This window comes from Mustela nigripes, chromosome 14, assembly GCF_022355385.1.
Source record: "Mustela nigripes isolate SB6536 chromosome 14, MUSNIG.SB6536, whole genome shotgun sequence".
Lineage (NCBI taxonomy): Eukaryota > Metazoa > Chordata > Mammalia > Carnivora > Mustelidae > Mustela > Mustela nigripes.
The window spans coordinates 26569922-26595566 of NC_081570.1; the positions used below are offsets into that span (position 1 = coordinate 26569922).

The 25645-nt window shown below is 38.0% G+C and overlaps 1 protein-coding gene across 7 annotated transcripts in view; it reads left to right on the forward strand.

Moving 5' to 3' along the window:
* ZMYM4 (zinc finger MYM-type containing 4) overlaps positions 1 to 25645 on the forward strand; it is a 154183-nt gene that overhangs the window by 24296 nt on the left and 104242 nt on the right. For 2 of the 7 annotated variants that reach the window (XM_059377225.1, XM_059377227.1), the window contains exon 2: positions 6792 to 6853. The exons of the other annotated variants lie outside the window; for them this stretch is intronic. The gene's annotated coding sequence lies outside the window, so the exon portion shown is untranslated. The remainder of the gene's footprint in view (positions 1 to 6791; positions 6854 to 25645) is intronic. 7 annotated transcript variants of the gene reach the window in all.

Here is a 25645-nt window from a genome sequence, read left to right on the forward strand (position 1 = left end):
TTGTAGAAGTGTGATTAGATTCAGGTTCAAATTGTTTTTTTTTTTTTAAGGAATTCTCCATAGGGGGTGCTGTGTTCTTCCCATGATGCCACTTGTGGAACTATCACGTTTGTCCTTGTTCAGGTGATGAAAGCTTAATCCATATATTTAAAAGTTCCTCTTCAGTTTTTTTTTTTTTTTAAAGATTTATTTATTTATTTCAGAGAGGCAGATAGAGTGTGCAAGAGTGCAAGTGAGCGGGGGAGGGGGAAGAGGGAGAGAATCTTTTTTTTTTTTTTTAAGATTTTATTTATTTATTTTAAATAGAGCACAAGGAGGGGGAACAACAGAGGGAGAGGGAGAAGCAGGTTCCCTGCTGAGCAGAGAGCCCAATGTGGGACTTGATTCCAGGATGCTGGGATTATGACCTGAGGTGAAGGCAGAGGCTTAACCCACTGAGCCACCCAGGCGCCCCTGAAAGAGAATCTTAAGCAGACTCCATGGTAAGCATGAAGGATGATGTGGGGTACCATTTCATTCCTGAGATCAGGACCTGAGCAGAAACCAAGAGTCAGACCTGAGTCAGGGGAGGGAGTTATTCCCTCCCCTTCAGTTTTTGACCTGAATGGTTTTAGCTTTCATTGATAGTTATTTCCTTTCAAAAAATTTTATTTATTTATTTATTTACTTTTAAAGATATTTATTTATTTATTTGACAGACCGAGATCACAAGCAGGCAGAGAGGCAGGCAGAGAGAGAAGGGGGGAAGCAGGCTCTCTTCTGAGCAGAGAGCTGGATGTGGGGCTCCATCCCAGGACCCTGGGATCTTGACCTGAGCCAAAGGCAGAGGCCTTAACCCACTGAGCCACCCAGGCACCCTTCTCTTTTTTTAAAGATTATATTCCTGGGGCGCCTGGGTGGCTCAGTGGATTAAGCTGCTGCCTTTGGCTCAGGTTATGATCTCAGGGTCCTGGGATCGAGCCCCTCATTGGGCTCTCTGCTCGTTGGGGAGCCTGCTTCCCCCTCTCTCTCTGCCTGACTCTCTGCCTACTTGTGATCTCTGTCTGTCAAATAAATAACTAAAATCTTTTTTTTTTTTTTTAAGATTTTATTTATTTATTTGACAGAGAGAGTTCACAGTAGACAGATAGGCAGGCAGAGAGAGAGAGAGGGAAGCAGGCTCCCTGCTGAGCAGAGATCCCGATGCGGGACTCGATCCCAGGACACTGAGATCATGACCTGAGCCGAAGGCAGCGGCCCAACCCACTGAGCCACCCAGGCGCCCAAATAACTAAAATCTTAAAAAAAAAAAAGATTATATTCCTTAAGTAACCTCTAAGTCCAATGTGGGGCTTGAACCCACAACCCTGAGATCAAGAGTTGCATGCTTCACCTGGTGAACCAGCCAGCCACCCTGATAATTATTTCTTGGTTCAGTCTTTTTTTTTAAGGAATTATAAAATGATGGTTTCTTGATCTTTTATTTCTCCCATGTCTGTTAGTTATGATTATTTTGTAGAGCACTTTCCCTTATCAACAAACATTTGGTTTCTTTATTACCTTGAATATGTTAATATATGACAAACACAAGACAAAAAAGACGAGATAAAGACAAGATAAATGCTTGATTCTTTTGTCATTTTTAAGAATGAATTGAAGACTTAGCAGCCTCCATAAATAACCATTGAGGGTTGTTTTTTGGAGTAAGGGGAATAAATGATTTATAATGACAAATCATTATAAATAGATTTGTATATTTATTGTATGTTAGTCTATTATGCCATGTTTGGTGGGTAAAAGCCTCTTTAGGTTAGCTCTGGAGTCATTTTGCCATGACTCCCCAGTAGTCTTTGATAACTTCTTGTTTTCTGGTGCAGAATGAATCAGTCTCATGTGTATAATTCCTATTCCAGACCTGAAGTACGCCATTTTCCCCAGGAGGTCTGGTTCCTTTTAGTGGGAAATGGTATTTAGAGACCCTGACACTTAACCACTTTTTAAAGTTGTATCATCTTAAATTTTAGATTTAGAAGGGTTCTTTGAAATTTCTACCCAGTGTAGGAGTCTGTGTCCTCTTAAGTATTTTTCATGTTCATAATTGGATTCATTTGGAAACCATTTAAAAAGGTTAAATGACAAAGATTCTCATGTTGAATATCATCTCTACTTACTTAGAAATCTAAAATGAAATGAAACTAATAAAAGTTAAAAATAAAAGGAGGCCAATGTGTCAAATTTGCAAGTGCAGCAAAAATGATAATTTCTTTTTTTAATTTTTTTTTTTTTAGATTTTATTTATTTGTCAGAGAGAGGAAGAGAGATCGAGCACAGGCAGACAGAATGGCAGGCAGAGGCAGAGGGAGAAGCAGGCTTTCTGCTGAGCAAGGAGCCCGATGTGGGACTCAATCCCAGGACACTAGGATCATGACCTGAGCCGAAGGCAGCTGCCCAACCAACTGAGCCACCCAGGCGTCCCAAAAATGATAATTTTAATACGAAAACAAAGCTATTCATGGCAAAAGTAATTAACTTTTTAATTTGTTAAAAATTAACTTTTTTTTTAAAGATTTTATTTATTTATTTGACAGAGATCACAAGTGGGCAGAGAGGTAGGCAGAGAGAGAGGGGAAGAAGCAAGCTCCCTGCCGAGCAGAGAGCCCAACGCGGGACTCGATCCCAGGACCCTGAGATAATGACCTGAGCCGAAGGCAGTGGCTTTACCCACTGAGCCACCCAGGTGCCCCGAAAAGTAACTTTTTAAAGTCAGAAATTTCTGACTTTGTTTGTAGGAGCTATAATTTTTACACTGAGGCTGTAACTGCCACAAATCATTATGTGTCAAAAAATCTTGTATTGGCAGATATAAAACCATAGTTTTAACAGTTTAGAGGAACTGAAGTTCATTTGAATTTGGTACACTTCTAGAGAAACATGACCATCTTTTACATTTTCATGGAACATTTATAGAATTTAATCATAGTTGGTACATAATTCATACTTCTAGAAAAAAAAATGCAGATTTTAAAACCTTAAAATTTAGAGACTGCATTCTTTGATCATAATGCAATAAAGCTGAAGTGAATAAAGTCAATTAAAGCAGTCCAGCCATTTGGAAATTTTAGAACTTGTAAGTAATTTTGGGGTTAAACAAGTTGGAGCTGATTTCAGTTACAAACTGTTGAGAATGTAACTGTATGTCAGTTACCCCTCAATAATCATAGTAAAAGGGGCGCCTGGGTGGCTCAGTGGGTTAAAGCCTCTGCCTTCGGCTCAGGTTATGATCCCAGGGTCCTGGGATTGAGCCCCACATCGGGCTCTCTGATCCATTGAGAGCCTGCTTCTTCCTCTCTCTCTGCCTGCCTCCCTGCCTGCTTGTGATCTCTGTCTGTCAAATAAATAAATAAAAATCTTAAAGAAAAAAAAAAAGAAATGACAGGGGCACCTGGGTGTCTCAGTCGTTGAGCGTCTTCCTGTTGGCTTAGGTCATGATCCCAGGGTTCTGGGATCAAGCCCTGTATCAGGCTCCCTGCTAAGTGGGAGGCCTGCTTCTCCTTCTCCCACTCTCCCTGCTTATGTTCCCTCTCTCACTGTCTGTCAAATAAATAAATAAATTTTTTTTTTTTAAAATGGGAATTGGGCGCCTGGGTGGCTCAGTGGGTTGGTTAAACCTCTTCCTTCAGTTCGGGTCATGATCTCAGGGTCCTGTTATCGAGCCCTACATTGGGCTCTCTGTTTGGCAGGGAGCCTGCTTCCCCCTCTCTCTGCCTGCCTCTCTGCCTACTTGTGATCTCTCTCTCTCTGTCAAATAAATAAATTTTTTTAAAAGATTTTGTATATTTATTCATTTATTCGACAGACAGAGATCACAAGTAGGCAGACAGAGATCACAAGTAGGCAGAGAGGCAGGCAGAGAGAGAGGAGGAAGCAGGCTCCCTGCCGAGCAGAGAGCCCGATGTGGGGCTCGATTCCAGGACCCTGGGATCATGACCTGGCAGAGGCTTTAACCCACTGAGCCACCCAGGTGCTCCTCAAATAAATAAAATCTTTAATGAAAATGGGAATTAATGTCAGAGAACAGCCCAAGTTTATAATTATTCTTTGTACCATTGAGTAACAGCCCATTTTCATGTTTTAACAATATTTGCCAAAATAGAAAAGATCTTATTATATAAAGGTGCTAATAAGGACTTTGATATATTTAGTATTCATGTTCTATTAATAAAGTCTCTTTATAAAGCTAAGGATAGAGGGTCTTTCACATAATAAACATGTTGGAATCCAGTAGCCATTGAAATTTAGGAAGGATGCCTGCTATTACCACAGTTATTTATTACTCTTCTGGAAGTTATAGAGTAGTATAGTTAGATGAGGAAAAGAAACAAGAGGTATCAATCTTGGAAGGCTGGAGAACAAAATTATGATTATTTTCTGGTGATACATTTATTTGTCTGGAAATCTCAAGAGTATCAGTAGAAAATATTTTAGGGCTAAGAAGTAAAAATTCAAAAATGAAAGCAATCTGGAGGAAAAGAAGAAAAATATACTAGGATTATAATGGGAATAGTAAAATGTCTAGTTATAATATTAAAATATTTTTAAAAATCCTATAAAATTTAATGACTTTGTAAGTAGTTGGAAAATAAAGATTGATTCACAAAGTAATAAAAAACTGAATTCTTGGGATAAACCTGAAATATATGAGACTTGACAAGAGTTTGCCTAAGGACAAGGTAATTAATAATAATAGTTACAACAACAACTAATCTTTATGAGGATTGTTTTAAGTACATGTTTTAACTCAGTCCAGAAAATGACCTTATAATATAGTGTTAATGCCTGAGGACAACAGAGAGGTAAAGTGCCTTGTCGAAGTTACATAGGTGCTAGAATAAAGAATAATGGGATTGGAACCCACTCAGGCCATGTGAGTCCAAACTCCAAAGAGTCTGTAACCATTATGCTTTGTTGGCTCTTGAAAAAAAAAAAGTGATACACCTTATTCCTGGATGGGAAAGTCCAATATAATAAAAATATATGTCCCATAAGATTAATATTATATTCATCAGTAACCCAATAGGATTTTCTTTTTCTTTTTCTTTTTGATGGTGAGGATGGTAGACTTTGAGAAAATTGATGAAGTTCATTAGGAATTATAACTATGTGAAAGATAGCTAGCTAGTACAGTTTTGAATTAGAAGAATAATGGGAGAGTAGAGGAGTAGGGGAATGGTGGGTACTTTGTTATACAGAATCTTGAATATAATGCTGCTATACTAAATTATTACAAATAAAGAGATTCATGGCTGTATATAAGAATATAGTTATAAAAGTTATTCTTTACAAATTGTGTTTGGACAGTTTGCTGGTCATTTGGGCAAAAAATAAAGTTAGATCTTTTCCTCCAGATACCAAAACAAATTTATAGGGATTGAATATATAGATGTAAGAAAATGAAACTATTCACCAAAGAATGGAGTGCCTGGGTGACTGCCTTCAGCTTGAGTTATGATCCCAGTGTCCTGGAAACAAGCCCACATCAGCCTTCCTCCTCAGTGGGGAGCCTGCTTCCCTCTCCCTCTGCCTGCTGCTCCCCCTGCTGTGCTCTCTCTTTCTCTCAAATAAGTAAAATCTTCAAAACCAAGAACAAAAAAACAAAAAACAGTTGCCCAAAGGAAATACGGGTAAATACAACAAACATCTTGATACAGGGAATACCATTTTGAGCATGAACCAAAAAAAGATAATTCAAAAGAACAGTAGATTTGCTTACATTGAAAATGTCACATTTTTAAATAGCAAAACTATTTGAAATATCTGATGATCAGAATTGACTTTATGGAAGAATGGGGGTACTGGGCAGATAAAAGCAGATAACCACTTAAGGAGTCATCTTAGAATTCCTTAGGGCTTCACATTCCTAATTTCCATCCAGTCACATTCATGCTTCCATTCAAAAAATGAGTGTCTGTTATGTACAAGGAACCATTGTAGGAACTGAGGATACAGTAATTAATAAAATGGAGAACATTTCTTACAGAGTTTATGTTCTGTTGATGGAAGAGAGACCTGTTTAATCAAATAATGAATATAGAGCATTTTAAATGGAACACTACTGTAGAGAAACATAAAACAGAAAAAGAATATACTGTGCTATGGTGGAAGGGGCATTGCCATTTTAAATAGGGGCATTTAAGCAAAAATCGGAAGGAAATGAAAAAGCCAGCTATGTTAGTATCTCTAAGAGTAGGAAAATTACAGGTAGAGGGAACAATAAGGGTAAATGTTATGATGCAGGTGAATGCTGTGTATATTTTATGAACAGCAAAGATAGCTGAAGCTAGGTGATAGTAGTAGGAGATGAGATCATCTAAATATGGAGGGGCTTTTAAGCTGTTGTAGTAACTGTAATATACATTGTTGGATGTTTCACAGCATCCCTGGCATCTACCCTCTAGATGTCAGTACAGTTCCAGTTGTGATAACCAAAAATGCCTTCAGATATCGCCACATTTTCTAGATCTGGGGAGCAAAATGCCCGTGCTTGAAAACCACTGTTCTACCTTATGGCTGTAGTCCCTTTGGGAAGTTTTGGAGAAAGATTTATGGTATGTACTTGTGGTAATGGTACAGAGCCCTCCTTCAGGTGGACTCAGTTTATCCTTGATCACAAGAGGCTATGGGTCTGTGAATTGACCCAGGTCTGGAAACTGGGCAGATGTCTGACTTTTACTGTGATGATTCAAGTCAGTTTTGGGCCACCAGATTTAGACATTTTCTGTCTAGATTAAACTGCCCATCTATTTCATTCCTAGGAACATCGTGATCAATTAGCCACTGCCAAAGATCCCTGCGGGCCAAAGCATTCTGATTACCGGTACGTCCCTGCTGCCCTTATCTTTGGAGTTAAGTGTTGCCACTTGGCCTCTGCTACTTTGGGATCCCATCACCCTCAGTGAAATCAGGGAGCCCATCTCAGTGGTGACATTCCCTGCAGTCATAACCGACTTAAAAAGAGCAGTCACATAGCTTTCTAATATGTGGTACTTACCTCACTAATTACAGTGTCTTCTGGGCCTTCTCATGGAATGCAGTTGGGTAGCAAGTGTATAGATAGCAGAGGATAAATCCACTTCAGTATTCCTGTCTCCCTAAGCCTTTGGATTTCTTCTTCCACGTAATGCTGGTAAAACTTCAATATCTTAACCTTATTAAATATTCATTGTCAGTGTTAGAATAATTTTGATTTGCATTTCCTTACTGATTATAGCAGTATTGTTGAGTATGTTTCAGTCAACAAGCCAACTTCAACTGCACAAGTTATCACATCAACTTCAGAATCTGTAGAAGCTCACTCATATTAATGGATTCTAACCCCCTTGGTCTAATACCCGTATCAGCATCTATTTTCAGACCCAGGTTTTCTCCTTTATATATTAACACAATTTGGGCATTTTTTTTTTAGTGTGTAAGCTGTTTTCTCTTGGTCCTGTGTGTCCCTGTTCCTCTATAACATGCTGAGATTTGAACCTACTTTTGGGTCTAGTGTCCGCAGGGTTGATTGTAGTTGGTCTTGAGAATGAGCTTCCTCCTTCAAGTCATTTGCTGAACATATGATCACAGGACTTTGAAGCAAAGGAAAGTGTCTCTTTAGATACAAAAGGGTAGGTTAGTGCCAGGTTTGAAATTGAAAATTTTGCATTTGATTTTCAGCAGTGTCAACCTGTGGTTATAAGAATGAAGAGATTTTTTTGGAGATTTTTTTAATACTGCATGAACATGGTGTTTTTCAGACTGTGATTAAATCTGATAGTTAATGGACTTGAACTTATTTTTCTGTGTGCTTGTTCAAGAGCACACAGAGAATACATCTCATGTAACAGACCTTGTAGTTATCACTGTTGCCTTAACAGTCAAGTACAACAGCCACTTGGGGTCCCAAGGCACTTACTTCATTTGGTACTGCATCACAATCAACCACTGTTGATAGCTTGATGAATTGCGATGCCACTGCATGCCAAGGATTGCTAGCATCCTATTTCCTGTGTAAGCCAGAGGGCACAACCAAGCCAGTTTCCATATCTCATCTTTGTAGGTCTGTTTTCTGTGACCACTACCAGTATCATCAGTTCTATGTCAGTCAGAGGTCAGAAACCACACCGTAATTTGAACAGGGAAAGTTTAGTATAAAGAATTACAGGGGTGCCTGGGTGGCTCAGTGGATTAAAGCCTCTGACTTTAGCTTGGGTCATGATTCCAGGATCCTGGAATCGAGCCCTGCATTGGGCTCTCTGTTGGGCAGGGAGCCTGCTTCCCTCTCTCTCTCTGCCTGCCTCTTTGCCTACTTGTGATCTCTGCCTGTCAAATAAATTAAAAAAAAAAAATCTTTAAAAAAAAAGAATTATTAACCTGTAGCAGAGAATTAACCCTAAGGGGGAAAGAGAACTTTAAAGTGTGCACAATAGCAGGTAGGGGGAGCAGTCACTGCCTCTGGGGCTGAGGCCCAGTAGCAGGGATAGAACAAATTTGGAAGATGCTCCATTTTCTACTTTCAGGGCTAGAGATTCAGATCATGTTGGAGAGGTTGTGTTACGCTGGATGATGGAGAAGTTGGACGTGTGCGGATTTTTGCTGTCAAGCAGGAAACCCCCTTTTGGGGTGCTGAGAACAGAGTCACTAGGCAGTCTTTTTCTGAACCTGGCTAAGAAGCCAGCTGGAACACTTTTCTGGGAAGTGTCTGGCCTTTTGGAGTGTTGCTGAAACTTGCTGGGCAGCTGCTGTCAGGGGTGCTGACAGAATTTTCTGGGAAACTACCTGTAGGGTTGTATATGTGTCACTGAGACTTGATGGGAAGTTGGTGCCTGGGGAGAGGGCCATTGTGTGTTTTGCATACCACTGTCCTCCACTGGAACTAGCAGGTTAGAACACACTAAAGGGAAGAGTATCCACTTCTGTCTGGAGTGTTCCTCCAATGCCATCTGCTGACAAAGGTTAACATTTTTGTCAGCAGGCAGAGAAGAAATGTTTACAGGTACCAGCTTCATTATTGCAAAGCAGAGTAGAGAGAAGTAGATTTGGAGTTGGAGGCAATATATTTATAATTGGTACATTCAGGTATTTACATTTCTAGTACCTTCATTCTTTTGGGTAGACCCTAATTTCCATATGTTATCCTCCGCCCGGCCCCAACAAATACACCTTTAATATTTCTTTCTGGGCTGGTTTGTTGATGAAGAATTCCTCTATCTGAAGAATGTACAGCTGAAAAACCCTTTATTTTGCCTTTAAAAAAACAAAATAGATGTAGAAAACACATAAACTTACTGTTTTACCCATTTTAAGTGTATAGTTTAGTGATAACATTTTTGTAATGTTGTGTAACAACACTTTTCTTATAAAATTAAACACTATGCCCATTAAACGATAATCCATATTATCACCTACCCTTTTCTTATAAAATTAAACACTATGCCCATTAAACGATAACCCATATTATCACCTACCCCCAATCTTTGGCCACTACTATTGTACTTTCTGTCTCTATTTCGTTTAGTATAATATCCTCAAGTTGCATCCATGTTGTATGATGTTAGTGTTTTTATCATGAAAAAAGGTGTTATATTTTGTCACATGCTTTTTCTGTATCAGTTGTGAGACAGTCATGTATTTTCTTTCTCCTTCATTCTGTTAATGTGTATTGTGTTGATTCATTTTCGTGTGTTGAACCATCCTTGCATTCTAAGAATAAATTCTGTTTGATCATGGGGTATAAGTTTGAGAAAAATGGGTCATTTTCTTTAAATGTTTTTTAGCTCTGGTGACGCTATCAAGTCTAGGACTTTTCTTTTTCACAGAGTTTTGTTTACTGATTCAGTCTTCTTACTAGTTATAGGTCTATTTGGGATTTCTATTTCTTCATTATCTTTTTATTTATTTAAGTTTTTATCTTTTTGAGAGAGAATGAGAGCGAGCATGAGCACGGGGAGGGGGAGAGAGGGAGAGGGACAGGCAGAATCCCTGCTGAACGCAGAGCCCCATGAGGGGCTTGATCCCACAACCCTGAGATCATGACTTGAGCCGAAATCAGATGCTTAAGTGACTCAGCCACCCAGGAGCCCCTCTTTCTTCATAATTAAGTTTTGGTAGATTTTGTGTTTCTAGGAAATTGTCTATTTCATTTAGGTTATCCAATTTGGTGGTGTAAAATTATTCATAGTACTCTGTTATAGATTTCTGTAGAACCAGTAATGTCTCCACTTTCATTTTTTAATTTTAGTAATTTGAGTGTTTTCTTCTTTTTTCTTAGTCTCTCTAGCTAAAGTTTTATCAGTTTTGTTGATATTTCAAAATATCAGCTTTTGGTTCTATTATTTTTTCTTTGTTCTTTTTCTGTTCTCTATTTTTATAATTTCTGTTCCAGTCTTTTTTATTTATGATAGGTACGAGTTTATAACTATAAATTTTTCCCTTAGCATTGCTTTTGCTGCATCCCATAAGTTATGTTATGTTGTATTTTTGCTTTCAGTTGTCTAAAGTATTTTCTAATTTCCTTTGTGATTTCTTTTTTGGTTCTTTGCTTGCTTAAGAGTGTGTTGTATGAATTTGTGAATTTTCGTATTTTACTTCTCTATTTATTTATTTTTAAATACTTTATTTATATATTTGATAGAGATGAAGCAAGAGAGGGAACACAAGCAAGGGGAGTGGGAGAGGGAGAAGTAGGGAGCTTGATGTGGGGTTTAATCCCAGGACCCTGGGATCATGACCTAAGCTGAAGGCAGGTGCTTAATGACTGACACACCCAGTTGCCCCCCATTTTACTTCTATTACTGATTTTTAAATTCATCATTTTGTGGTTGGAGAGGATATTTTGTATGGTATCTGTGTTTTTAAGACTGAGACTTTTTTTTCTTTTTAAATATTTATTTTAGAGAGGGGGGGGAGGGAGTGAGCATGAGTGGGATGCGGAGAGCGAATCTGGAGCAGATTCCTTACTGAGCACAGAGCCCAATTTAGGGCTGAATCCCATGACCCTGAGATTATGACCTGTGCTCAAACTAAGAGTTGGACGTGTAACCGACTGTGCCACCAAGGCACCCCAGTCCGTGACCTAACAACTAACAAACGGTCTGTCCTGGAAAATACCCCATGTGCACTTGAAAGGAATGTATATGCTGATATCGTTGGGTAGAGTATTTTGTATATGTTTGTTAGGTCTAGTTGGTTTATTGTGTTGTTAAATTCTTCATTTTCTTATCTATCTCCTGTATGGTGGTTCTATTCAGTATTGAGAGTGGGGTATTGAAGTATCTAATAATTATTGTAGAACTATTTCTGCTGTAAATTTTGCCAGTTTTAGCTTAATATATTTTGATAGTTTGTCATTAGGTACATAAATGTTTATATTTGCTATATCTTACTCTATCAGACTGTTGTATTCATGTATGTCACTTGCAACCTTTTAGATTCAGGCTGTTTTGTACAATGTTAGTGTAGCCACTCCTGCTCTCTTTTGGTTACTCTTTGCATGGAATATCTTACCCTGTCTTTTACTTTCATCCTGTCTATCTTTATTTTTTATTTTTATTTTTTTAAGGATTTTATTTGTTTATTTGACAGAGATCACAAGTAGGCAGAGAGACAGGCAGAGAGAGAGGGGGAAGCAGGCTCCCTGGTGAGCAGAGGGCCCAATATGAGAGAGCCCCACATTGGGCTCTCTGCTTAGCGGGGAGCCTGCTTCCCTCTCATTCTCTGCCTGCCTCTCTGCCTACTTGTGATCTTAGTCAAACAAATAAATAAAACTCTAAAAAAAAAAAATAAAGTCATTCTCTTGAAGACAGCATATATATATATCATATCTATATCTATCTATCTATATATATATTTAAGATTTTATTTATTTAGTTGTCAGAGAGTGAGCACAAACAGAGAGAGCAGGAGGCAGAGAGAGAGAAGCAGGCTCCCTACTAAGCAGGAACCCGATATGAGACACCATCCCAGGACCCTGAGATTGAGCTGAAGGCAGATGCTTAACCATCTGAGCCGCCTGGGCATCCCTGAATTGTATCTTTTTATTAATTCTGCTGCTCTGTTTTTTGATTGGGGAGTTTAAGACATTTAAAGTAAATACTGATAAGGTAGAGACTTCTGTCATTTTGCTAATTACTTTTTATGTGTTTTATAGCTTTTTTGTTCCTTATTTTGTGTATTACTTTTTTTTTTTTAAGGATTTTATTTATTTATTTGACAGACAGAGTTCACAAGTGGGCAGAGAAGCAGACAGAGAGAGAGGAGGCAGGCTCCCTGGCGAGCAGACAACCCGATGTGGGGCTCGATCCCAGACCCCGGGATCATGACCTGAGCAGAAGGCAGAGGCCTTAACCCACTGAGCCACCCAGGCGCCCCTACTTTTTTTTTTTTTAAGATTTTATTTATTTATTTGAGGGAGAATGAGTGAGAGAGAGCATGAGAGAGAGGGTCAGAGGGAGAAGCAGACTCCCCAAGGAGCTGGGAGCCCGATGTGGGACTCAGTCCTGGAAGTCCCAGATCATGACCTGAGCCGAAGGCAGTTGCTCAACCAACTGAGCCACGCAGGCGCCCTGTGTATTACTTTTCTGTGTTAATATTTTTTGTAGTGAAATATTTAAACTCTTTTCTCGTTTAATTATTATTATTGAATAATAATATTCAATTATATATTATTATATAATATATAATATTATATATAATATATATATTATTCTGTATATTCTAGAGCTGTATTCTTTGTGGTTACCCTGGGGATTGCATTTAACATCCAAAAGTTAGAACACTAAATTGAATTTATACCAGCTTAATGTCAATAACGGAGTACCTGCTTTTTTATAACTCCAACCCCCATCTCTTTGGTTATGATATTACAGACTTAAATCTTTATACATTGTATGCCCCAAAACAGGAGGTAGGCGTTTTAAAAATTGCATTAGTGTCTTAAATCCTGTAGAAAACAACATTTGGAATAACAAAACAAAGTTAGAATAATAAGAGCTTTTTATTTATTTATTTAAAAAAGATTTTTATTTATTTATTTGACAGAGAGATCACAAGTAGGCAGAGAGGCAGGCAGAGAGAGAGAGGAAGGGAAGCAGGCTCCCTGCTGAGCAGAGAGCCCGATGCAGGACTCGATCCCAGGACCCTGAGATCATGACCTGAGCTGAAGGCAGAGGCTCAGCCCACTGAGCCACCCAGGCGCTCCTATTTTTTTATTTTTTTGGAAAGCTTTCATTTATTACAGAGCATAAGAACCAGAGGTGGGGGAAAAGGCAGGGGAAGTGGCAGAGCGAGAGGCAGACTCCCCACTGAGCAAGGAGCCTGAGATCATGATCTGAGCTGTAGGTAGACGCTTAACCAACTGAGCCACACTGGTGTCCCAGTACAGTTTTATAATTGCCGTGAATTTACCTTTATTGAGATCCTCATTTCCTCATGTGGCTTTGAATTACTGTTTACTGTCTTTTCATTTCACACTGCTGGACACCCTTGAGCATTCTTGTTTATCTGAGAATGTCTTAATTTCTCCCTAACTTTTGAGGGACAGTTTTGCCAGACATAGGAATCTTGTTTGACTGTTTTCTTCTTCTTCTTCTTTTATTTTTTTAAGATTTTATTTATTTATTTTAGAGAGAGAGAGCGATAGCAAGAGTGAGGGTGAGCACAAGCAGGGGGTAGGGATGGAGAGAGGGTGAAGCAGGGAGCCTGATATGGGGCTCGTTCCCAGGACTTTGGGATCATGACCAGAGCCGAAGGCAGACACTTAACAGACTAAGCCACGCAGGTGCCCCTGACTATTTCTTCTTTTAGCACTTTGAATATATTAACTCACTGGGTTCTGTCTTCCAACATTTCTGATGAGAAACCTGCACATATACTTTTTGAGGATCCATTGTATGTGAATCATTGTTTCCTTGCTACTTTCAAGATTCTTTGCAGCTCTTCAAAGTGTCTCTATATAATTTCTTCGAATTTGTCTTATGAGAGACTTGTTGAGCTTTGTGGATATTTATATTCATGTCTTCAGTCAATTTAATGAGTTAATCAATGTCTTTAAGTTTCCAGTTTATTATTTTTCAAAATATTCTCCCTGCCCCTTTCTCTCTCTCTCTCTCTTCTCCTTCTGGGACTCCATGGTGTGTATGTTAGTCTGCTTGTTGGTGTCCCTTAGGTACATAACTCTGTTCATTTTGTTCTGTCATTTTTCTTTTTGTTTCTTAAACTTGGTAATTTTCATTGTCCTGTCTTCATGTTTGCTGATTATTTCTTCTGCCTGCTCTTATCTGTCTTTAAATCTCGCTAGTGAGTTTTTCATTTCATTTACTGTACTTTTCATCACCAGAATTTGTTTGGTTTCCTTATAGGTTTTTTAGTTTATTGATATTTCTACTTTGCTTTATTAGTATTATTTTAAAAATCTATATTACATCTTTTGCATCAGAGTGTAAAGAATTTACATTTTATTTTATCCACTTGACAGAGAGAGAGTACACACAAGCAGGGAGAGTGGTAGAGGGAGAGGGAGAAGCAGGCTCCCTGCTCAGTCTCCCAACATGGGGTTTGATTCCAGGACTCCAGATCATGACCTGAGCCAAAGTCAAATGCTTAACTGACTGAGCCACTCAGATGCCCCTCTGCTGTGTTTTATACATTGTTTTCTTGACTTTCTCTATATTTTCCTTTATTTATTTTTAAGATTTTATTTATTTATTTGACAGAGACAGACACAGAAAGAGAGGGAACAGAAGCAGGTGAGTGGGAGAGGGAGAATCATGCTTCCCACTGAGCAGGGAGCCTGACATGGGGCTCGATCCCAGGACCCTGGGATCACAACCTGAGAGAAGTCAGATGCTTAACGGCTGAGCCACCCAGGCACCCCTTCCTTTACTTCTTTGAGCATCTTTTTTTTAAAAGATTTTATTTACTTATTTGACAGAGAGAGATCACAAGTAAGCAGAGAGGCAAGCAGCGAGAGGAGGAAGCAGGCTCCTGGCTGAGCAGAGAGCCTGATGTGGGGCTCGATCCCAGGACCCTGGGATCATGACCTGAGCTGAAGGCAGAGGCATTAACCCACTGAGCCACCCCGTCGCCCCTTCTTTGAGCATTTTTTTAAAAATTTTATTTATTTATTTATTTATTTATTTTTTAAAAAGATTTTATTTATTTATTTGTCAGAGAGCGCGAGAGCGAGCACAGGCAGACAGAGTGGCAGGCAGAGTCAGAGGGAGAAGCAGGCTCCCTGTGGAGCAAGGAGCCCGATGTGGGACTCGATCCCAGGACACTGGGATCATGACCTGAGCTGAAGGCAGCTGCTTAACCAACTGAGCCACCTAGGCGTCCCTCTTTGAGCATTTTTAAGACAGTTATTCTGATGTCTTTGTTTAGTAGGCCTATCATCAGGTCTTTTTCAGGAACATTTCCTGTTAGTTTATATTTTTCCTTTGTATGGGCTGTGTTTTCCTCTTATTTGTGATTTTTGCTGTTGTTGAAACTGGACATTTCAGTCTAGGAATATGGTAGTTCTGAAAATGAGAATCTCCCCTTCTTCAGAATTTTAAAAAATATTTTGTTTTTTTTGATTGTTGTAGACTGTCTTTGTGGTTACAAACAACCTGAGGTGTTAGTTTAAGTTCTTCTCAGCTCTTTTCTCAGTCATTGCTTTTCCCTAGATACGGGTGGTAAGTTTCTTATTTCTTCTATATGTGCAGTTGCTTTTGAATGTCGTACTCTTTTTAATGTTTGGCTTTCAAAGGGGACAAAAGAAAAAAAAGGAAGGGAGGAGTAGGGTACTGAGCAGAAGGGAAGAGACCTGTAGTTATGGGGGATTGGTGCAACAAGAATGGCCGTATGCCTCTTTCGCTTCATTTCTGTGATTGGAAGCAGCGATGAGGAATTAGGGCACAGATGCCCAATATTTGGAGGACGTGGTCATTTTTTCCCACCCTAGCTCTCATAAGCTGCTTCTGGAAGGTATGTTCACCTGCCTGCCCTGTAGTTGGAGATTGAGGATAGGTAGATGCTACCCTTCTAAAAGCTGAAATTGACCCCAGAGTTTCCTTCCAAACCTACCTGCTGGAAGTTGCAAACCTTTTTTTTTTTTTTTTTAAGATTTTATTTATTTATTTGGCAGACAGAGATCACAAGTAGGCAGAGAGGCAGGTGGCGGGGGAGGGAAGCAGGCTCTCCGCTGAGCAGGAAGCCTGATGCTGAGCAGAGAGCCCGATGCGGGGCTCGATCTCAGGACCCAGAGATCATGACCTGAGCCGAAGGCAGAGGCTTAACCCACTGAGCCACCCAGGCTCCCCTGGAAGTTGCAAATTTTCAGTGGACTCTAGAGTTCCAGAAGCAGTTACGTCAGACAGATTATGCCTGTGTAATTGTTGTCTAGGTGGGGAGACAGAATCCTGGTGCTTCCTTACTCTTCCATCTTTTCAGAATCTCAAAGATGACCTTTGAACAGCATGGGTTTGAACTTCATGGGTCCACTTACACTAAGATTTCCTTTTAATTTTTTAAAAAGATTTTATTGATTTAGTTTTGGGAGAGAGAGAGTGAATGCCAGTGCCTGAGTTGGGGTGAGGGGCAGAGGGAGAAGCAGATACCCATGAAGTGGGGAACCTGATGCGGACTTGATCCCAAGACCCTGGGATCATGACGTGAGTCATTTAACCGACTGAGGCACTCAGGTGCCCTATACTCAGATTTTATCTGATAAATACCGTACATACAGTATAATATTGTAAATGTAATTCTTCTTTCTCATTTTCTTAATAATGTTTTCTTTTATCTAGCTTACTTCACTGTAAGAATATAGTATATAATACCTATACAAAATATGTATTAATGGACTGTTAATGTTTTCTGTAGGGCTTGCAGTACAGTCAGCTATTGGTACTTAAGTTTTGGGTGAGTCAAAAGTTGTGTGTGTGTGTGTGTGTTTTAAGGTTTATCTGTTTTTAGAGAGAGAGAGTGTATAGGGGTTGGGCAGAAGAAGAGACTCTTTCAGACAGACTCCCCACTGAGCAAGGAGCCCCACGTAAGGCTCCATCCCACAACCTATGAGATAATGACACAAGCTAAAACCAGGAATTAGATGCTTAACAAACTGATCCACCGAGGTACCCCATATGTGGATTTTTGACTAGGGGTGGGGTCCATGCCCCAAACTCCATGATATTTAAGGGTCAACTGTATTTGTTAGTAAGTTTTGAGAGAGATTGGTTGTGATAGAGAGTTGGAGATGGGGATTTTAGCTGCCTGCTATTATGGTTAACTTTACACTTGGAGATCTCAGAATACTCTGTAGTATTCTCATTTACTCATTTCCAAATAGTACTATTAGAGAACTCTTTTGAAGTGGCACAGTTTTAGCTTAATTAAGTATATTGTGGTTATTTTTGAATATTTTCTTTTTATTCTATAGACAACCGTCATTGTAGATGATTTGAAAGATTTTTTAAAAGTGTAAAGATAAAAATCTCTTGTAATATCACTATTTAGTGTATTTATAATTATGGCACATTTATCTTGCATGCATGTATGTATTTTATTTTAGAGATGAACGTATGCCCTTAAAATTCTTTTTTTCATGTTTGGTGTATAGTTGTATAAATTTTAAACATAAGTATAGACTTCTGTAAGCACCACAACAAATAGGATAATAACAATTCTGTTGTTCCAAGAAATTCCTACATGTTATCCCTTGTTGTCATGTTCTCCATTTCCTCTTAACTCCTGGCAATCACAATTTTATTTTCTGTCACTGTAGGTTTTTTTTTTTAGAATATCATAAATCGATGCATATGGTATTTTTAGCATTTTGAGACCAGCTTCCTTTTAAGAAATTTGGATCCCACTGTATAGGTTGTATTACCCTTTCCCTTGTTGTTATTGTTATTTCCAGATGTATAACAAATCTCTATCATGTAATGTTATTTTTACATTTAGTTGTCAACATGTAAAATAAGGGGTATAAGAATGGCTTGTATTTTATAAGTAATACTTACTTCAATTGTTACCAGTTCTTTATTTCTAATAATCTAAATTTTCTTATATTTTACTTTTCCATAAAAAACCTTTCTTAAAGTTCTTTTAGAGGAGGCTTGCAGACAGTGAATGCTTCTTGTTTTCTTCATTAGAGAATATCTTGATTTCACCTTTATTTCTCAAGGGTATTTTTATTGTATGTAGCTGTGTGGGTTGACATTTTTTTCTAGCACTTTAAAAGTGTCTCCTTCTGGGGTGCCTGGGTGGCTCAGTTTGTTGGGCGTCTGGTTCTTGATTTTGGCTCAGGTCATGATCTCAGGCTCATGGGATTGAGCCTTGTGTTGGGCTGTGCCCTCTTTGTGAATTCTGCTTATTCCTCTCCCGGTGCTCCTTGCCCAGCTTGCACATGCTCTCGCAAATTCTGCCTCACTCAGATAGATAGATAGATAGATAGATAAATAAATAAAATCCTAAAAAAAAAAAAAGTGTTGGCATTCAAGAGATCTGAGAGAAATCTGCAATGATAAGTAATATGCCATTTTTGTCTGGCTGTTTTAAAGATTTTTTCTTTGTCTTTAGTTTTTAGCAGTTTCATTCAGAGTTTCTTGCTTTGGATATCTTTAGATTTATCGTATTTGGGATTTGCTTAGCTTGAATATGCTGAATTTGAGATCATGACCTGAGCTGGTATTGAGAGTCAGGTGCTTAACTGACTGGGCCACCCATGGTGTCTCAGCATCTGCCATTTTAATCATTATTTTAAAATTTTATTTATTTATTTATTTGATACACAGAGATCACAAGTAGGCAGAGAAGCAGGCAGAGAGAGGGGAAGAAGCAGGCTCCCTGCTGAGCAAAGAGCCTGATGATGCGGGCCTAATCCCAGGACCCTTGTATCATGACCTGAGCCAAAGGCAGAGGCTTGAATCCACTTAGCCACCCAGGTCCTCCCGTTTTAATCATTATTAATTAGGTTTATAGTTCAGAGGCATTAAGTATATTCATATTGTTATGCAAAGATCACCACCATCTCCAGAACTTTCTACCTTATTCTTTGTAAAGTCTGCATAGAATTCATAGTATAATGTGTCTTAATAAATCACTTAATCATTTCTCTGGAGGGACTTTTTTCTATTATTTCGTTGTTGAAAATAATGTGGCAACAGATGTCCATCCTGTGTTGTAAAGGCACAGGAACAATTCTAGAGGTTAAGAGATTTGTAAAGATGTGTGTTGGGGCATCTGGGCTCAGTTGTTTAAATGTCTGCTTTGGGCTCAAGTCATGATCCTAGAGTCCTGGGATTGAGTTGCACATCGGGCTCACCACTCCATGGGGAATCTGCTTCTCCCTTCAGCCCTCCCTCCTGCTCATGCTTTCTCTTTCTCTCTCTCTCAAATAAATAAAAAATCTTTAAAAAATAATCTTTAAAAAAATCTTAAAAAATCTTTAAAAAATCTTTAAAAAATCTAATCTAAAAACATTAATCTTAAAAAATCAATTTAAAGATCTAAAAAAATTTTTTAAAAATCTTAAAATATCTTTAAAAAAGATTAAGTGTGTGTTAAGATAAAAAACTTTTACTATATTATCACTTGTTGCTATTCCTTTTTAAAATGTTCATATTAAAAGTATATGTTATCTATTAAATGTACATATAATTTATTAAGGCTTAAAATTGTATTTTCTGCTTATCAAAGTAATACACACATGTGCAATTTAGATGTGTATAATTGGTCTGTTCTTGGTTTCAAGGGATAGGTTTCAGGTCTATGTGGATCCTTTAAGAAAATGAGCAACTGATTTTAAATAATTCTAAAATAGCATTTGCATTCATTTCAGTTAAGAGTTTAGAGATAACGTATTTTGAGTGTATCTCGTTTCTATACCTAGGAAAGCAATTTACTAGTTTGCTCATAACTAATTTATATGTATTATGCCTTTTTCTGTCCTTTAGAAAGAGATAGCATGTATGTATTTAGCAAAATATTCGTTCAAAAAGATGAATAACTCTAGGGGTGTCTGGGTGGCTTAGGTCACGATCCCAGTGTCCTGGGATCGAGCCCCACATTGGGCTCCCTGATCGCATGGGTGTAGCCTCTTTCTCCCTCTTCCACTCCTCCTGATTGTGTCTCTCCCACTGTCCCTCTCTCTGTCAAATAAATAAAATCTTTAAAAAAAAAAAAAAAGATGAATAACTCTTGTATAAAGTGAATGATCCAGGCATGCTGAGTTTTCCTGTTTGTTAAATATATATATTTTTAATTGGTTTCCTATATGTTGGTCTGTTAGATAATCTGGAGTTAATGTAACATGACACTATAAATTATGTTGAAAACTGAGAACTACGAAAATTTAGTTAGAAATTATTTTTTTGTGACAGTTTTTTTAAGCTTTTATTTTTTCAAGTAATTTCTATACCCAGTGTGGGATTTGAAACTCAAAACCCTGAGGTCAAGAGTGTTATGCGTTACAGACTGAGTCAGCTGAGTGCCACCATTAAAGAGTGTCCTATTAAAGAGAGTGAGAAAGGAGGGGCCAAGAGAGCAGAAGAGCAAGAAATATAAGCAGGGTCCACATACAGCACAGAGCCTGACATGGGGCTCAGTGTCACAACCCTGAGATCATGACTTACTCCAAAATGAAGAATCGAACACTTGGGGCGCCTGGGTGGCTCAGTGGGTTAAGCCGCTGCCTTCGGCTCAGGTCATGATCTCAGGGTCCTGGGATCGAGTCCCGCATCGGGCTCTCTGCTCAGCGGGGAGCCTGCTTCCTCCTCTCTCTCTCTGCCTGCTTGTGATTTCTCTCTGTCATATAAATAAATAAAATCTTTTAAAAAAAAAAAAAAAAGAATCGAACACTTGACTGACTGAGCCACCCAGACACGCCCAGGTTGTCCCTATTTTTTAATGGCATTTTACGTTTGAGCTCTCTGGCTTCTGCCTTTATTATCTTGTGTAATGTATTAAATGTTATACTAAAGTACAGCTACATACGATCTTATATTAATTGTAGTTTGGGGAAAAAACACAGAGTTTAGATTTTGGTATTGTCTTCCATGATCAAAAAAGTTAATGGGATATCTCCAAGGGAATAAATATTTTAATTACACTGGGCTTGCCTTTAAGGTATTCTTTAAATAGAAGTACTTTTTGATTTCTAGTTACTTCTACAAGACACACTCTTCTAAGAAATTTAAAATATTTAAATTGTATTTTCTCTTAATATATATCCAGGACAGTCATTATTGGGCAGTGATGAATATAGTGACTACCAGTATTGTTTGATGTCACTGCCTAAGGGGCCAGAATTCATTTTGCACCTTAGTGCAAATGTCAACACGTAAAAATACAAATAATGTGTTAGTATTATGGCAAAAATAATTTTCACTTTGGTAACTCCTGAAAGGACGATGGGACCCCTAAGGAACAACTATTTCTCGGGTTTTCTTCTTTTTTAAAAGTTTCTTATATGGTTACAGATCTTTACAGGCAGAGTTATCTTTGCTTTCTGTCTTTATTTCATAAATATTTTGGGGGGCGCCTGGGTGGCTCAGTGGGTTAAAGCCTCTGCCTTCGGCTCAGGTCATGATCTCAGGGTCCTGGGATCGAGCCCCGCATCTGGCTCTCTGCTCAGCGGGGAGCCTGCATCCTCCTCTCTCTTGGCCTGCCTCTCTGCCTACTTGTGATCTCTGTCTGTCAAATAAATAAATAAAATCTTTTAAAAAAAGAAATATTTTGAAGCTAGATATCAGTTGGTTCTTCAATTTTTTTGTCAACGTTTATGATTTTGGGGATTTCTTTGGATTGATATTTGTTTTTCTGGTTTCTGGCAGGTTTACCTCTTGATTGAAGTCAGGGTTATGAGGTTTTTATTTTCACCTTAAATAATTGAAGAAAGCCTTTATTTGTTGTAAATTTTGTAATTTACAAGTTCATACTTGCTGTAGATTTTAGGAAACACTGAAAATACTTGCCTTGAGTAACATAGACTTTTAAATTTTTATTTTTTTCATCATAGATTTTATTATAAATGTTTCTGGTTTTCCAAACTTAAAACAAATTTATGCATTATGTTGGAGTATTAAACTTGGTGACAAGTTTAGTTTAATTGTTCCAAACTTATACAGAATCATGGGAACATACATTTCCTCCTTCATAAGTTCATGTGTAAGGATAAATATAGCATTCTGTACATTCACATTGAAAGGGAGACATTATCCACTTACTCCAAATGACTTTTTCTATTTAAAGTCTAGATAGCTTATGTTTCTTCTTAGCTGTTACAAAAAGAAGTCATGAAAGAAGTCATTTTAAGGTGATAACTTTTCACAATTGAATCTGGTTTTGTTTGAAGCTGTTTTCACAGCAGTGACTAAAAATCTATACTGTGAATTTGGTGATAAATTTAGACTTTGATTTCTTCTTTTTATTAGGTTTTTATAGCTATCTAAACAGATTATTTCCATAAAAATACATAGTGTAAGTTTAACACTCAAGTGGTACATTCTGTGAATTTTTTTTTTTTAAACCCTAGAAGTTTACACCTCTAATCCCCTGCAGGTATTTTGTCCACACTCCAGCCTCTCCCCACTCTGGTAACCAGTAGTTTCCTATATCTGTGAGGCTGTTTCTGTTTTGTTTTGTTTTGATTTTTAGATTCCACATCATATAGTATTTGTCTTTTTTTTCTGTTTGACTTAATTCACTTACTGTAATACCCTGTAGGTCCATCCATGTTACCACAAATGACAAGATTTCATTCTTTTTTGAGTGGGGTGGATTAAAGACTTTATATTTTATTTTATTTTATTTTGGAGAGAGAGAGAGAGAGAGCCTGAGAGTGGGGAGAGTGAGGGATAAAGAATCTCAAGCGGACTCCATGCTGAGTGCAGAGCCCAGTGTAGGGCTCAGTCTCCTGACCCTGAGATCATGACCTGAGCTGAAATCAAGAGTCATACCCTTAGCTGACTGAGCCGCACTGGCATCCCATGATATCATTCTTTTTATGGCTGTGTGATATTCCAGTGTATATATATGTGTGTATATTTAATGTATTCACATGCCCACCCAAATCTCTATCCATTCATCTTTCGATGGACATGAGGTTGCTTCCCTGTCTTGGCTATTGTAAATAATGCTGCAGTGAATATAGGCGGGCATATTTCTTTGGAGTTGTGTTCTAATTTTCTGTGGGTAAATACCCAGAAGTAGAATTGCTTAATTATATGGTATTTCTACTGTGAATTTTTTGAGGAACCTCCATACTTTAATTTTAATTTTAATTTTAATTCCAGTGTAATGTACAGTGTTATATTCACTTCAGGTATACATTGTAGTGACTCAACAATTCCATATATTATCCATTATTTATCAAGATTAAGTGTACTCTCAATCCCATTTACCTACTTCTCCCATCCCCCACCCATGTCCCTTCTGGTAACCATCCGTTTGTTCTCTGTAGTTAAGTCTATTTTTTGGCTTCTCCCCCACCCCTTTTTTTTCATTTGTTTTTATCTGTGAAATCATATGGTATTTGTCTTTCTCTGACTAGCTTATTTTGTTTAGCGTTATACTCTGTAGATCCATTTATGTTGTTGCAAATGGCAAGATTTCATTCTTTATTATGGCTCAGTAATATTCCAGTTTATATATATACACCACATCTTCTTTATCCGTTCGTTCATCTGTTGATGGATACTAAGGTTGCCTCCATAATTTGGCTATTGTAAATAATGCTGCTGCAATAAACATAGGGGTGTATGTATTCTTTTGAATTTGTATTTAAAAAATTTTTTTTAAAAGATTTTATTTATTTATTTGACAGAGAGAGAGAGATCACAAGTAGGCAGAGAGAGAGGGGGAAGTAGGCTCCCCGCTTAGCAGAGCCCAGTGTGGTGCTTGATCCCAGGACCCTGAGATCATCACCTGAGCTGAAGGCAGAGGCTTAACCCGCTGAGCTACCCAGGTGCCCCTGAATTTGTATTTTTGTAAGGGTCTGCATACTTTTGTATGGCTGTATCAATTTATGTTTCTTTTTTTTCCCTCTTACTTACTTTTCTTCTGACTGTGTACAAGTGTTCCTTTTTCTCTGTGTTTTTGCCAACACTTGTTATTTTCTGTATTTTGGTAATAACAAATCTGATAGATATGAGGTGATATATTGTGGTTTTTGATTTGCATTTCCATGATGATTGGTGGTATTGACCATGTTTTCATGTGCTTGTTGCCCATCTGTATGTGTTCTTTCAAAAAATGTCTATTCATGTCTTCTTCCTTTTTAATTTTTTCTTTTTTCATATTAGGTTGTGTAAGACCTATATATATTTTAGATATTAACCCTTTATCAGACGTATAATTTGCAAATATCTTCTCCCATTGGGTAGGTTGCCTTTTCATTTTGTTGGTTTCCTTCGCTTTGCAAAAACTTTTTAGTTTGATGTATATCCATTTATTTTAGCTTTTGTTGCCCCTACCTGAGGAGACTGATCAAAAAAAAAAAAAAAAATACTGCTAAGACTTATGTCAAAGAGCTTATTGTCTGTTTTTCTTCTAGTGAGTTCCTGGTTGTGGGTCATGCATTCAAGTCTTTAATGCATCTTGAATATGGTATAAGATAGTGGTCCAGTTTAATTGTTTTACGTGTAGTTGTCCACTTTTCCCAACACCATTTATTGGTAAGTGTGTATCTTTAATAATACATTTCTTTTTCTTTCTTTCTTTCTTTTTTTTTTTTTTTTAAGATTTTGTTTCTTTGAGAGAGAGAGACAGAGAGGGAGCATGAGAAGAGAGCATGAGCAGGGGAGATGGGCAAAGAGAGAGGGAGAAGCAGAATCCCTGCTAAGCAAGGAGCCTGACACAGGGGTTGATCCCATGACCCTGGATCATGACCTGAACTGCAGGCAGATGCTTAACCTACTGAGCTACCTAGGGTCTTCTCTTTCTTTCTTTACTTTTTTTTTTTTAAGCTATATCATTTTTATTTATTTATTTATATTATTATTTTTATTTATTTTTTTAACCTATATTACTTATTTTCCTTTTAATTAATTATGAAATTTTAATTAACATATGTATTATTTGCTTCAGGGGTACAGGTCTGTAAATCATCAGTCTTAAACAATTCATAACACTCACCATAGCATATACCCTCCCCAGTTCCATTACCCAGCCACCCTATCCCTCCCTCCCCACCCCACAGCAACCCTCACTTTGTTTCCTGAGATTAAGAGTCTCTTATGGTGTGTCTCCCTCCTGATCCCATCTCGTTTCATTTTTGCCTCCCTATGCTCCACAACCCCTGCCCTGCCTCTCAAACTCCTTATATCAGAGAGAGCATACGATAATTGTGTTTCTCTGATTGACTTATTTTGCTTAGTGTAATATCCTCTAGTTCCATCCACATCCTTGCAAATGACAAGATTTTGTTTCTTTTGATGGCTGTACAATATTCGATTGTATATATATGCACCACATCTTCTTTATCTATTTAGCTGTTGATGGACATCTAGGTTCTTTCCATAGTTTGGCTGTTGTAGACATTGCTGCTATAAACATTCGGGGCACATGCCCCTTCAGATCACTACATTTGTACCTTTATTTATTTATTTATTTTTTAAATTTTATTTATCTATTTGACAGAGAGAGAGATCAAGAT